The following is a 14,081-nucleotide window of genomic DNA, read 5'->3' as shown; positions in this document are numbered from 1 at the left end:
ATTCAACTAGTGGATCATGTCTTTCACCCAACTTGAGAACTAACAACAAAGATGAAGTGAAACAAAAAGTTCTTAGGAGATTTTTTTCAACCAGATAAAAGGATGGTGAAGAGAGAATATTCTAAGAAAATGGTGACATTTTTAACTTCATGATAGGAAACATATTAGTCAAATGTACTACCAATGGAAGTGCCTTATTTTCAGTTGTCAAACAATAAAACTGGCCTCTGAATTAGGTATTTTCCTCCCACAAACCTTGGGAGACAAAAGTTGAGATCCTTAGTGCAAGCACGTCCGAAAACCAGTTAACTCTAAATTTAATTTTCTGTGGTATTAACTTGGAGCTTGTTTCTGTTCTTTAAGTGAATAACACCAACTTTTCTGGGTAATATTTTCTAGGAAGAAAGACCAGAAAATATAATTGAAAGGTGCAAATATAATTTCTCCTTGCTTGTTACTCTTAAACTGACTTTTAGATCCTGAGTGTGGATGAAAAATATCAAATGTCAAATCTTTCAACTATAATAATTCCATTCTTCTTGGCTTACTCAGCCTCAAATAAATTCTGTACAAAGGAAGATGCTCTCAGTCATTCATTTAAATTTTAAAAAGGTATAAGTTTCACAACTCTTACCAGAATTAATCTTGGCACTGTGATCAATTAAGGTAAGTAAATTTTTCTCCAGTGTTGAGATACTGGCTTCAGCTTTCGCTTCATAAAGAAATCGAAGGCTACCTAAGACCTTTGTCAGTCTCTAGCCGGTATAACCTACACACGTACGACTTCTGCTCCAGACCCCCTCCTGCATAAACAGTGTCCCTCCTCAGATTCATGTCTACATTCCACCCATGTTCTGGATTTCATGCCATTTTCTATTTCCTCTTTTTGGCTTTTCCATCTCTTCCCCACCTAACAGTCTCTATGCCTCATGCATTTAAACACACCCAATCCCTTCCGATTTTAAAGAGAATATATAATGCAGTGGCTTAAAAAAGCAGTTTCAAGTCCAAGCTCTGCCACTTGCTGAGTGTGGATCCTGATTAACCTCATTCTCCTCTCCTTTTGCGCATGTGCAAAAGTGGAGTAACAAGAACAACAGCAGCAGCAGCATCTCCTCACAGTACAGTTACGAACACTGCACGACATTTCCACAAAGCATTAGCACTTGGTAAGCACTAAGAACATACCATTTTCATTACTATTGCTAATTTTGAACTCTCCTCAGCCTCATATTCCTCCCAGACATCCTCTATCCCTCTCCTCTTCAGAGCAAAACTTTTTTTCCTAAACTCATTTTAAACTTGAAAAGTTGCAAAAGTATTGCAAAAAGTTCCCATATGCCCTTCACCCAGCTGCCCCTAATGTTAACGCATTGTGTAACCATGGTACAGTGATCAAACTGGGAAATCATTATGCTACACTACTGTCCCAAGGACCCAGTGTCAATCTTCTGTCCCAGGACCCAATCCTGAATCCTACATTGCAACTAATTGCTATTTTTCCTTAGTGCTCTGTGACCTATGTCTTCCCTGGTTATGACTTTCACATTTTTGAAGAGAACTAATAAGTTATTTTGTAGAATGTCCTTCAGTTTGGGTTTGTCTGATATTTTCCCATGGTTCCAATTTGAAAAATTCTTGCATTTTTAGCAAGAATATCACAGAAATAATATTGTGTCCTTCTCAAGACATCATGTCAAGAAATTTATTATATCAATATGTCAGAGCAAAACATTGTGTAAGAATTATCTTCTCTCACAGATCCTACTTCATTTCTTCTTTCCTGTTTCTCAATCCACTGTTCAGTCCCCATAAGTCTATTAAAACTACCCTTGTCAAGGACACCAAGAGCTCGCTAGTTGTTTAATTTAAAATAAACCCTTTTACTCTTGGACCACATGGGAACCTCAATACTGTGAGTACTCTCTGCTTCGAGACACATGCACTCACCGGTAACAACGCCACACTTGCCTTGTTCATCACTAATCTTTCTGAGAGCTGTTCTCAGTCCCCTTTCCTGGCTCCTTTTCTAATACCCTACCTCTAAATGTCAGAGTGCTTCTTTCTAACTACACGTTCTCCCTGGAAGACTTCATCTATGCCTCTGGTGTTACCTGTCATCCATATACAGACAATTCTCTCAGTTCTCCATCCTAATTTTGTACCCATATATACCACTGTATTACAAACATCTCCATAAGATAGTCTACAGCAACCATAAACTGAACACATCTCCCAACCAATCCTGCTATAGCCCTAAAGTTTAGCCTTATAAATATAATGTATTTTCATTTCAGGAGGACCCCCAAAGCCTACTAAACCACTGTAAATATACGTTCAACAAAGCAGAGAGTAGGTCAGGGATGTCATCTGTTCTTAGAAATGATTTTTATTAATGCAGTCTGAGATTGCTTTAGATTTTGCGGTGGCACATCACATCATTGACGCATATTGAGTTGACTACAAAAGAAAAGTCCTTGCACTTTTAATAAATATATCACTGTAGCCATTTCCCCAGCCCTATAGCCAAACAGATAAAATTTAGGGCATATTATGTCACTCTGTTAAATATGGTCTATCACTCAAGTCTGATAAATTCTGGAATCCAAACACAGTAATTCAATTACTCATTAAATCAAGACATACTGAGCAAGCACTAGCTGCTCGATATTTTGTGAGACACTGAGGCACAATAGTGGGACAGAATCCTACTTTTCACCTCAATCCACCCTTTTCTTCTTCCGCAGGATTTCAGTTTAATCTGGGTTTCTGGCCATCAGCCACCTGCAACACTGTCTTGAAGAAATATAATGGAAGTCACAGATGTGACTTTAGTTTTTTTTTAGTGGTGACATTAAAATAAAAAGAAGTGAAATTCATTTAATAACTTATTTAGCCCCAAATATCCACAATATTATCATTTCAACATGTAGTATGTAAAAAGTATTAACAAGATAGATATCATGTATTTTTTTTATTCTACCGTGTGCACAGTACACCCAGAGTGCACCTCAGTGCAGAGCAGCCACATTTCAAGAGCTCAATAGACTCATGTGGCCACTGCTACAATGTTGAATAGTTTAGAGGTAGACAAGTATAGCCACGTTATTGCCAATAAAATGTAAATGGAAGTTAAACTTGCGATTCACACTTCACTTGCTTCAAAGTAAACTATTTCTATTTTCAAGTCTTTCATACAGCAGCTAAAGAACACAAGAGTTGAACAAGCCATGATGTTCCAGCCCCTATATTTGCCATCCCTCCCATTTGCAGACTTAATAAGTATGTATTATAAATTTTCATCTGAAACATAGGAACCAATTACAATGGAAAAAAAAAGAAAAAAACAGGACAGAGCTCTGCCACACACAACTGGAGACTTACATGTGTAGGCTGGAACAACCCTTAGTCAGCAGCCCTTGTACAGTCACTCAGAGAGTTACTCATCTGAACTGTCTTCCTGTCCAACCCACAGTCCTCCAAGCTGCCCTGTCATAATGGCCAAGGGTTTAGGAGATATGTGTTTGGCCCGACAGCCTCTCAAGCACATCTCTGCACATTTCTGGGCATATAGTGCCACCTATTAAGGAGGCAATTCACACAAATTTTACAATGGTGTTAACTATGCCATATTTTATCCCTGCCCCTCACCTAAGATAATGTCATAATAACTATTGGGTCCCTGGCATGACTACTTATAGTAGCATAAAGATTAAGCAGGAATACCGAAATGGTCATCATTAGTGGCCAGTGGTGGGTTTCCAGGATTCCTACATGCGAAAAGAATGTACATTCTGCTGCTTTTGTGTGAAATGCTCTGAAGATATCAATTAAATCCATCTCATCTAGTGTATCATTTAAGGCTGCCATTTCCTCGTTGATTTTCTGCCTGGAGGAGCTATCCATTGATGCCAATGGGTATTAAAACCCCTTTCTATCACTGTACTCCTATAAATCTTCCCCTTTATGTGCATCAAAATTTGTTTCATATATTTAGGGGCTCCTATGTTAGGTACATAAATGTTTACACGTGTTATATCCTTTTTTGGATGGCTCCCTTTATCCTTATGTCGTCTCCTTCTCTGTCTCTAGCTATTACCTTTGTTTTAAAGTTTATTTTGTCAGATATAACTATTACTACCCCAGGAGGGCTTTTTCAAAATTTCAGTTTGCGTGAATATCTTTTTCCATGCCTTTGCTTTTAGTCTGTGTGTATCTTTCATTCTAAGATGAGTCTCTTGTGACAGCATATATATGGGTCTTGTATTCTTATCCATTCAGCTACCCCATGTCATTTTATTGGAGCACTTAATCATTTACATTTCAAGTCACTATTTTTTTAAAGATTTTATTTATTTATCTTTAGAGGGGAAGGGAAGGAGAGAAGAAGACAAATATCAATGTATGGTTGCCTCTCATGGGTCCCCTGCTGGGAAGTGGCCTGCAACCCAGGCATGTGCCCTGACTGGGAATCGAATCACGATCCTCTGGTTCGCAGGCCCACGCTCAATCCACTGAGCTACACCATCCAGGCTAAAGTCACTATTAATAGGTACATATTTATTGTCATTTTTTTCTTTTAACTATATTCTTCTGTTTTGTTTCTTTTTTTCTATTTTTCTATTTTCTTCTTAAAGCAGACCCTTTAACATTTCTTATAATACTAGTTTGGTGGTAACAAACTCCTTTAGATTTTTGGGGGGGAGGGTCTCGGAAACTCTACATTTCTCCTTCAATTTTAAACTGATAAGAACAGATGCGACACATGATCTTAGCCAAAAGGCTGAGAAGCAATCTCTCCTTCAATTTTAAATGACGGTCTTGCTAGGTAAAATAGTCTTGGTTGTAGGCCCCCGCTTCTCATCACTTTGAATATTTCATGCCAGTCCTTTCTGATCTAAAATGTTTCTATTGAGAAATCAGCTTAGTTTTATGGAGCTCCCTTGTAGATAACTGTCTTTCCCTTGAGGCTTCTAAGATTGTCTCTTTATGTTTAACCTTTTCCATTTTAATTATGATGTATGTTGATGTAAGCCTCATTGGGTTCTTCTTGTTTCGGACTCTTTGTGCTTCCTGGACTTGTATGTCTTTTTCCTTTTGGTCAATATTTCTTCAAATAGGTTCTTGATACCTTGCTCTATCTCTTCTCCTTCTGGTACCTCTATGATGCAGATGTTGTTACACTTCATGTTGTCCCAAAGGTCCCTTAAACTATCCTCATTTTTTTCAATCTTTTTCTTTTTTGTTGCTTTGATAGATGGGGATTTTTTTCTACCTTGTCTTCCAAATCACTGGTTCTATCTTCTGCTTCATCTAACCTACTATTTACTTCTTCCAATGTATTATTTATCTTGGATATTATATTCTTCATTTCCGCCTGGTCCTTTTTATGGTTTCTGTGTCCTTTTACATGCTCTTGACCATCCTTGTAATTGTTACTTTGAACTGTATATATGATAAATTGCTTTGACCATCCTTGTAATTGTTACTTTGAACTGTATATATGATAAATTGCTTGCCTCCATTTCATTTAGCTCTTTTTCTGGCGATTTCTCCTGTTGTTTCATTTGGGACATGTTTCTTTGTCTGCCCATTTTGATTGCCTTTGTGGTTTTTTTCCCTATGTATTAGATAGATCTGCTATGACTCCTAGTTTTCATGGTGTGGCCTTATCCAGGAGGTGTCCTCTGTGGTCCACTGGTGCAATCTCTTTTATCATCTGAGCTGAGTGCTCCAGAAGTATCCCTCGGAAGTGTCCCTTGTGAGCATTATGTGGGCCCTCCTGTTGTAACTGAGTCTTGATTGCTATTGGTCCATTCATGCATGGGATCAACCGTCAGGCTGGCCAATTGTGAAGCTGAACCCCTAGCATGTTGTGCAAGCTGCTGTGTAGTTCCTGACCACATGAAGCAGAATTTGCCTCAGGAGTAACTGGTGCCTGCCGAGATCTCCCTATGCATATGCTGTGAAAGCATATGTGAAGCTTATTGCATCCTGCTCTGATGTTGTCTGAAGGTGGCCACTGAATGTGTTGGTTCTGGCCCTTTGGGGAGAAACTCTGGTGCAGGTCAATGCCTGTGACTGGCCCTTGGCAACCTGTTTGGAGCAACAAGTGATCCACAATTTGTGGCTGCCTCTGCTGGGCCTGGACTTGTGCAGAAAGGACCAAGCTATGTACCAAGGCTGGCTTTTACCAGCACCAGGCCTGGGGACAGATCAGCAAAAATCCCAAAGCACCTGCCTCTGCCTCGTTAGGCTCAGTCACTGAAAGAGCCTCTGGCTGCACTCCTCAGCAGGACATAAGCTCCTCAGGGTGTGGGGAGAGGAAGTCCAGAGAGTGGAGCTATTGCTTTCTCCCAGGCTTAATTCTGCATTTGCATAAAACAAGTCTTTTGCTTAAACTCCATGATACAGATCAAAACATAGGATTTATAAAAGTACTTTTATTCATTTTTATAGACTGAAGAAATTGTATTTATATTAAAGATGTTATCACTGTTTTTGTTATTATTTCCTAGGTTGGGGTAGCCAGTGCTCATCCCTCAGTGAGTCACTTCATGTTCCCAGTGGCAGACAGTCTGGGTGAATTAATAGCAAGGGCATATTGCAGAGTATGCTTCAATCACTGCCTTAGCACTGTGTTACGAATAAAAATATTATTTTTACATATACTTCACAAGTGCATATGAGGAAATAAAAAAACTCTAAGTCTATGGCAAATAACAAATCAACAAATAAAACACACTCTAAAAGTTTGTTGATCCACTTCCCAGGAAGTTATTTCTGTCTAATGATGGGAGCTTTCTCTCACTCACCTCCCCCTTGTTGCTGTTGGGGAGAAAGGTGGCCTGCAAGTGGAAAGAGAGCGTGTGACGTGTAAAAGGGTTGTTTTCATTGGCAAGTCAGTGTGTCCCATTAAAGGGCTACATCTGGTCACAAATGTGGCTCGGCCTCTGACAGCCTTTAAAGTGTGGGTCATTCGCTCTTTCTAGTCATCGGCAAGTCACAATAATGACCACTAATGGCACTTGTCCCAAGCATATAGGATTCTTTATGAAATATAGTTTGAAATTTCAATAGGAGTGTTTTTAAGCAAAAAGAGAAATGTAAAATGTTTACTATTTTCTTTATCATCTTGGTGAGTGATGAAGAAATATTTTGAAATATTTCAGCATTCATGAACTTTCAGCAGCACCCTTGTGTTATACCAGATCTTTCCTCTGTAACCCACATGTAGTAAAATTAAGGAAGACAGCAAAGTCAGTTGAATGAGCATTAAAAATAAAGATTCACAAAAACTTCTATACTACAGAACTCTCTCAAGAACCTCTTCTTCCTCAAGGGAGTAGTTAAAAAAAAAGAACTTGGGAAGAACACTTTTTCTGTTGCTGCCTCAGAGTTTACAGAGCAATTCACCCAAACATGACCTTCTTTAGAATGTACAACAATTCAAAGAGGCATTATTATTTTATTACTTTATTATGCCTGACTAATAAATAGGAAACCTGAGGTTTAGAGATATTAAATTATTTGTCTGGGGTCAAACAGCTAATAAGTGGTATTACCAGGTTTCTCAATTCAAGTCTAGTGATCTTGCCACAAATGGCCTCAAAAGACCAAAAAAAAAAAAGCCTAAAAGGCCAGACTCTGGGAAATACTTAAACACGCAGGACCTGGTAAAAATAAGAGAATCATACCAAGAATGAACTCTAAATATGTACCTTTAAATGACAAAATATAAAGGAAACATGAAAATTTATTTTAAAAATCAAAACCTTAAAATTGTTATACACAAATAAAATGCCCATTGATAAGTTCATCCCTGTGTATTATATATTTGGGTAGCTGAATTTATTTTCTATTTCATTGTAAGAGTGTACATCCTTAGAAGTTTAGTAAAATAGATGTTTTATTTTCCTTTGCAGTTATGAAACTCATCTCAGTAAGTATCGATTTGCATAACCACACAAATTGATGTTCGAGCATTTGGTCTGTACCTACTATTACCCTCATGACCCAATGACCCTCATGCTCGAGGCAGAGTCATGACTAGAAGCTAAATCATTGCCTCTCTTTTTTCCAGGAACTGGTACACACGCCATGTTGCCTTTCCAAAATATGCCACAGTGAGTGGACTGGCTCTCTGGCCCATTCAGGCCCGTGCTCTGTCATGACAGTGGTACATGGTGACAGGGTTGGTTGCTGGAGCACACCCACCTCACAAAGCCAGGAACAGGCAGCCGGACATCTCCCTAGACTTCATTTAGGCCGTTCTTGGACCTATGTGTATACTCAGCATCTAAACTTGCCTCCATTTGGTTAAAGAAAATAAAATTTAAAGGCATAAAACTGAATATTTTAAAGCTGAGTTGGAATACTTATTTTTCTTTAGTTATAATTAAAATAATGTGTCTACAGTTTCACTTTTTAACCTAGATTTATATATTTTATAATCAGATTTATTCATGATATTAACTAAGAAGCTTTTTGATGTGAAACCTTTATTATAAGAAAAAAATGTGAAAATACCTGTGAATTTTCAACTTTCCAAACCACCCAATGATCCTTCCCAACAAAATTTAGGAAGAAACATGGTGCTTTGGTACATTTATTGCACAGAAAACCCTCTCCCATCAGTTCCTTTTCTCAACATTTGACAGTGATTCCCTGCTAATGGTAATAACCAAGAATTAAAAGCTGCTGCACATGTTGAGTTGCTGTATCACATCATAAATCATATTTAATGCTAATTGTCAACTTCCTGTTTTAACTTCAGAAAATTCAATGACAGCTCATGAATTTTAAAGAATCTCAAAAAAAAGCGATGATTTTTATTTTATGTTGAGGACTAAAGTGATGTTGTTAATGTTGATGTATACTGGGTGGTCACATGATATTCTCATATTTAATGGTAAAGCAAATTCAATTAACTCTGCAGAAATGTAAGGGGTCTTACACAGTCTCTTGCTTAGTCAAGAGTAGATTAGGAATCAGGGTATCTAGAAGCTTAAACTCAACACTTGAGATGTCCTTTGAAAACATTTCTGCACCAAATATAGCTGGTGGAAGGAGCAATTCAAGGGCTAAGAAAGGAGGTATACAAAGACACTTGGTAATAGACAATAGCCATCACAGTAGAAAAATTGAGATGACTGCTATATGCAAAAATTAATCTCTGAATAATCATTCTTTGTACCCCAGATTCCCATTCTCTTCCTAAAGGACAAAGCTACCTCTATAGCCAGATATGGGGAGTTTCTCCCAAAACACTGGTTGTCTTAGTCTTCTTGAGCTGCTATAACAAAATACCATAGACTGGGTGGCTTAAACACATTTCTCATAGTTCTGGAGACTAGGAAATCAGAGATTGGGGTGCCAGTGTGGCCTGGGTTCTGGGAATGACAGAGAGAGAAAGCTGTGGTGTCTATTCCTCTTACAAAGGCACTAATCCCATTATGGGGGTTCTACACCCATGACCTCATCTAAACGTAATTTAGTTCCAAATACCCCACCTCCTAATACCATCACATTAGGGGTTATGGTACAACATATGAATTTGAGCAGGACACATTGAGTTCATAATACTGGTCATCAAACTTCAGTGTACCTAAGAAACACAGAGAAATACGGAAAATGCAGATTGCCATTCTTGCAACACTTGAAATTCTGATTTACTCCATCAGAGGTGGAGAGGGAGAGAAGTGGCCAGAGAATACTGTCAAATGCAGTCCAGGGAATTCTACTTATAAGTGTCCACTGGCCACATGGTGAGAGATCTGCTCTAGATTAGCTTTGGGCAGAAGGGTTGCTCACAAGCCCCTGAGCTGTACTTGGGGGAGTGAAAGCAATATTCGGAGATCAAACGGCTCTACAGATGGCAAGAGTGAGAGCCAGGAAGTGCCAACAGAGGCACCTCTACGTAAATGTCAGCAAAGCAGAGCTTGATCTGAGAGCTGTACTTCCTGTCCATTCTCCACCCCATGGGAATAGTATTCCCATGACCTCTGGAAAACTGTTTTTGAGCAGAAGGAAAAACTTTTTTAAAACCTGGATACTATACTCATATCTACTCTAAAGATGAGTTTTGAAGCTGGATTTTGAGAGGGGCAATAGAAGGGAACTGACTGCTCGTTGGAGGAATACTTCTGTGTGCAGGCCAGTGGGATCAGCCGGGCCGAGCAGAGCTCACCCTGACAAAGAAGGCATCTCCCTGCCAGTATGACACCAAGGAAATGTCTTTTAAAGAGAAACAATAACATCAAGTGCCTTTTGAGGATATGTTTAAATACACAAAATATTTTTAAATGTATTGATTTAATTTTCCTTCTCTGATAAACATAATGGGGAGTCCACTGTCATAAATGGATTAAACAAATATATTAATTGTCCTAAAGATAAGTACTACGGTCAGATAAAATGCCTGAGTGAACAGACTTTAATAAAATTAGCTTCTGGAGCTTAATTTTTCAAACATTAAAATCACAAGTTTAATAGCTTTGAAGTATTTTGCAACACATTGATGGCTTTTAAGACTCTTATAGTTCATAAGCATAGAAGAGAGAACCAAAAGACACAGAATTTTCATGCTGAGAAAATAAAGGTGACTTTTCAGGGATAGTATATTTCCCTATAAAAGTTCAAGTTGTCCTCTAAATATGAATATATGAAACTATTGAGGTTTCAAATAAAAGAATGCCTTTGTAGTGTGCTTATTATTAAATTATTTACATGTTGGATTTCCTCAAGCTACATTTTAGTAAAAGAAAAGTGAAAATAAAGTGTAATACCTACAGGTCACTCCTCTCTAAACATAAAGACTTCCTTAATACCAACTTTATTGCCTTTATCAATGACTCTGATGAAACACTCCAGGTTAAAGGCAGGACTTAGAAAATATAACAAAACCTATTAGCCATCTCAAGTGACTAGAACGTTGTTAGCACTGCCACATTGTGAGGCAGTTTGATAAACGTAAAAATGTTTGTTACAGTAAGTGATTAATGATTGTTGAAACTCAATTGAATATATGTATCTTTTAAAAATCCACTGAAGGACTTCCACCAAGATGGAGGCGTAGGTGGAAACACTGTATCTTCTCACACAACCAAGTCTAAAAACAACAAAGTTTTAGCATCAAAAAATGCAGCCAGACCACAGAAAATTGAACATTACGGGAGTCCGACAACAACAAACCACTCAGCTAGACCAATAAACCAGCGAAGGAGCGAGCAGTGAGACAGACCAGGCAGACCCCAGTGGCGGGAAGGAGAAGAGGGGACTGCTATTGCTCCCTCTCTGACCCCGCCCCCACATACAGCAGCACAAACCAGCCAACCTATCAGAGGCACAGTTCAAAACACTGGTGATCAGGATGCTCACACAACTGGTTGATTTTAGCCACAAATTAAAGGAACATATGAAGGCTAAACTAATTGAAATGAAGGGAAATGCACAGGAAACCAATAGTGATGGAAAGGAAACTGGGACTCAAATCAAGGGAGCAGACCAGAAGGAAGAAAAAAATGACCAAACAGAAAAATATGAAGAAATAAGAATTCAAAAAAATGAAGAGAGGATTAGGAACCTCCAGGACATCTTTAAACGTTCCAACATCTGAATTATAGGGGTACCAGAAGGGGAAGAGGAACAGCCATGAGTGGAAACCTTATTTGAACAAATAATAAAGGAGAACTTACCCAATCTGGCAAAGGAAATAGACTTCTAAAAAATCCAGGAAGCTCAGAGAGGCCCAAAGAACTTGGACCCAAGAAGGAACACACCAAGGCATTAGCCAAGATTAAAACAAAGGAGAGAATCCTAGAAGCAGCAAGAGCTAAGAGAACAGTCACCTACAAAGGAGTTCCCATCAGACATTCAGCTGATTTCTCAAAAGAGACCTTACAGGCAAGAAGGGGCTGGAAAGAAGTATTCCAAGTCATGAAAGGCAAGGACCTACATCCAAGATTGCTCTATCCAGCAAAGCTTTCATTTAGAATGGAAGGGCAGATAAAGTGCTTTGCAGATAAGATCAAGTTCAAGGAGTTCATCATCACCAAGCCCTTATTATATGAAATGTTAAAGGAATTTATCTAAGAAAAAGAAGATAAAAAATATGGACAGTGAAAGGACAGCAAACTCACAGTTAATAATAACCACACCTAAAACAAAAGCAAACTAAGAGGACCAGCAAACTAGAGGTTCACTAGATCAGGAGTGAACCATAGAAATGAAGATCATGGAGGGTTAGCAACAGGGGAGTGGGAGAAGGAGAAGGGGGGAGAAGGTACAGAAAATAAGTAGCATAGATGATAGATAGAAAATAGATAGGGGGAGGACAAGAGTAGTGTGGGAAATACAGAATCTAAAAAACTTGAGACAGGTCGGGGAGGGGATGTACAGGGTGGAGGGGAATGAAGGGGGGAATAGAACAACTGTAATGGCATAATCAATAAAATATATATTTTTTAAATCCACTTAATTTCTCTGAAAATGTGAAATTTTCCTAGATTTATTATGGACTTTGCCCCAGGTGATTTGTAAGTATGTTTCCAAAATGCTACTCAGCTTGGAGATTCTCTCAAGAAAACAAAAATTATGTGGATGATTCCATCTCTGTGTCCCAAATGCCTCTTCAAACTTGAGGAAATTAATTGAAGAACAGAAATGTAGGCTGTTTTAAAGCAAACAACTTCAAAGTGAACATGTTTCTCTGCTTTACAATACACACAAATTCACATCTATTTGGGATCACATCTATCTGGGATCACATTAAAAGACTTAGCCATCTTCAAGGCCAAAGTACTTGTTCAGCCTCCAGAAACAGGCTGCTGAGATTGACGAATGGGAGTGGAGGCAAGAGGAAAAGTTGACAGTCACTCAAGGGCATCACCCCATGTGCCTTTAAAAAAGAATTCCTTCTTTGGTCACCTCATTCCATTTTGCTCCAACGCATTATATATAGCCACTTGTTTAATATAATAAATTATGTCAAAATCTAAGCTGAATTCCACATTACTGAAATGCCCAGAGAATAAGCATAGCCATTCTAGAGCCTTATATTAATTTCCTGACTTTTCCAAATTCCATAATTTCCAGGATTATGTTCTTGCAAAAGTTAAAAAAAAATTAACACAGGTGCCACCAGTTATGGCAGCCAACAGGTTCAACTCCTATACACTGATTTTATATAGGATAAACAGTGTATTTAAACATTAGGCAAATAAACAAAGACCACAAAAGTGAATTCCATGTGGGCACCACCAGAGAAAACTGGAAACAGCCACCAAACTCAGAAGCTGAATACCTGGTTCAAGGTTGATTACGGCATCCCCCCACTCCCCATGTAGTTTACAATGAAATTAAGATTCTGTAACATGGTCTACAAAATCTTGCATAAGCTACTTTGTTGTCTTTCTCTCCATCTGCCAACATGCGCAGCCCCCTCCGCAGCCTTGGCACCATTTCCTCCTCAGTCACATAACCCAGACCACGTGATCACTCCTTCAATTTTGTCTTTGTCCAACTCACATTTTTAAGCAGTCATGTATTCTATCTCAGAGCACCCTCTCCTGTTCCTTGGAACCACTTATCAGTGTGTGTGATTATACATTTGTTTAATTATTTACTTGATTTCTTTCTCCCTCAATAGACCCTGAGATTTCCGAATACTTATGTATGGTGGCCAGTATGTAGTGAATACTCAAGAAATGATGTTAAATTAATAAAATTGAGTTCTGACACTTACTGATTATGTTATTATAGACAAGTCAACTAACTTATCTGAGCTTCAGCTTTCTTACCTATAAATACGAGCAATAACTTCATAATCTCTATGTATTTTATTTGAGTTATAGTTACAAAAACGTTTCAAATAAAAAAGTGTCATTCAAATTCATGATATTATTTTTACAACACCAAGATTATAAATTAAAGAACTATTTAATTGGCCAGTATAGTCTTTATTTAGTTGCTACAATGCTATATAGACAAATCCAAAAAGGACTTATATTTCATATTACTAAAACTTGGCATTTAAGGAATATTACATATTGTGAATAGAGAACAATGATTCTTTATCATTT

The 14,081-nt window shown here is 38.2% G+C and overlaps 1 protein-coding gene and 1 pseudogene across 6 annotated transcripts in view; both read right to left on the bottom strand.

The window, feature by feature from the left end:
* Positions 1-14,081, bottom strand: part of GRM8 (glutamate metabotropic receptor 8) — an 826,045-nt gene that overhangs the window by 386,200 nt on the left and 425,764 nt on the right. The gene's annotated exons all lie outside the window — the stretch shown is intronic.
* On the bottom strand, positions 4,703-4,795 carry LOC128626152 (uncharacterized; annotated as a pseudogene).

Source organism: Artibeus jamaicensis, unplaced genomic scaffold (assembly GCF_021234435.1).
Source record: "Artibeus jamaicensis isolate MK-2021 breed Jamaican fruit bat unplaced genomic scaffold, CSHL_Jam_final scaffold_3307, whole genome shotgun sequence".
Taxonomy (NCBI): Eukaryota; Metazoa; Chordata; class Mammalia; order Chiroptera; family Phyllostomidae; genus Artibeus; species Artibeus jamaicensis.
This window is presented reverse-complemented; position numbering and strand designations above follow the sequence as displayed.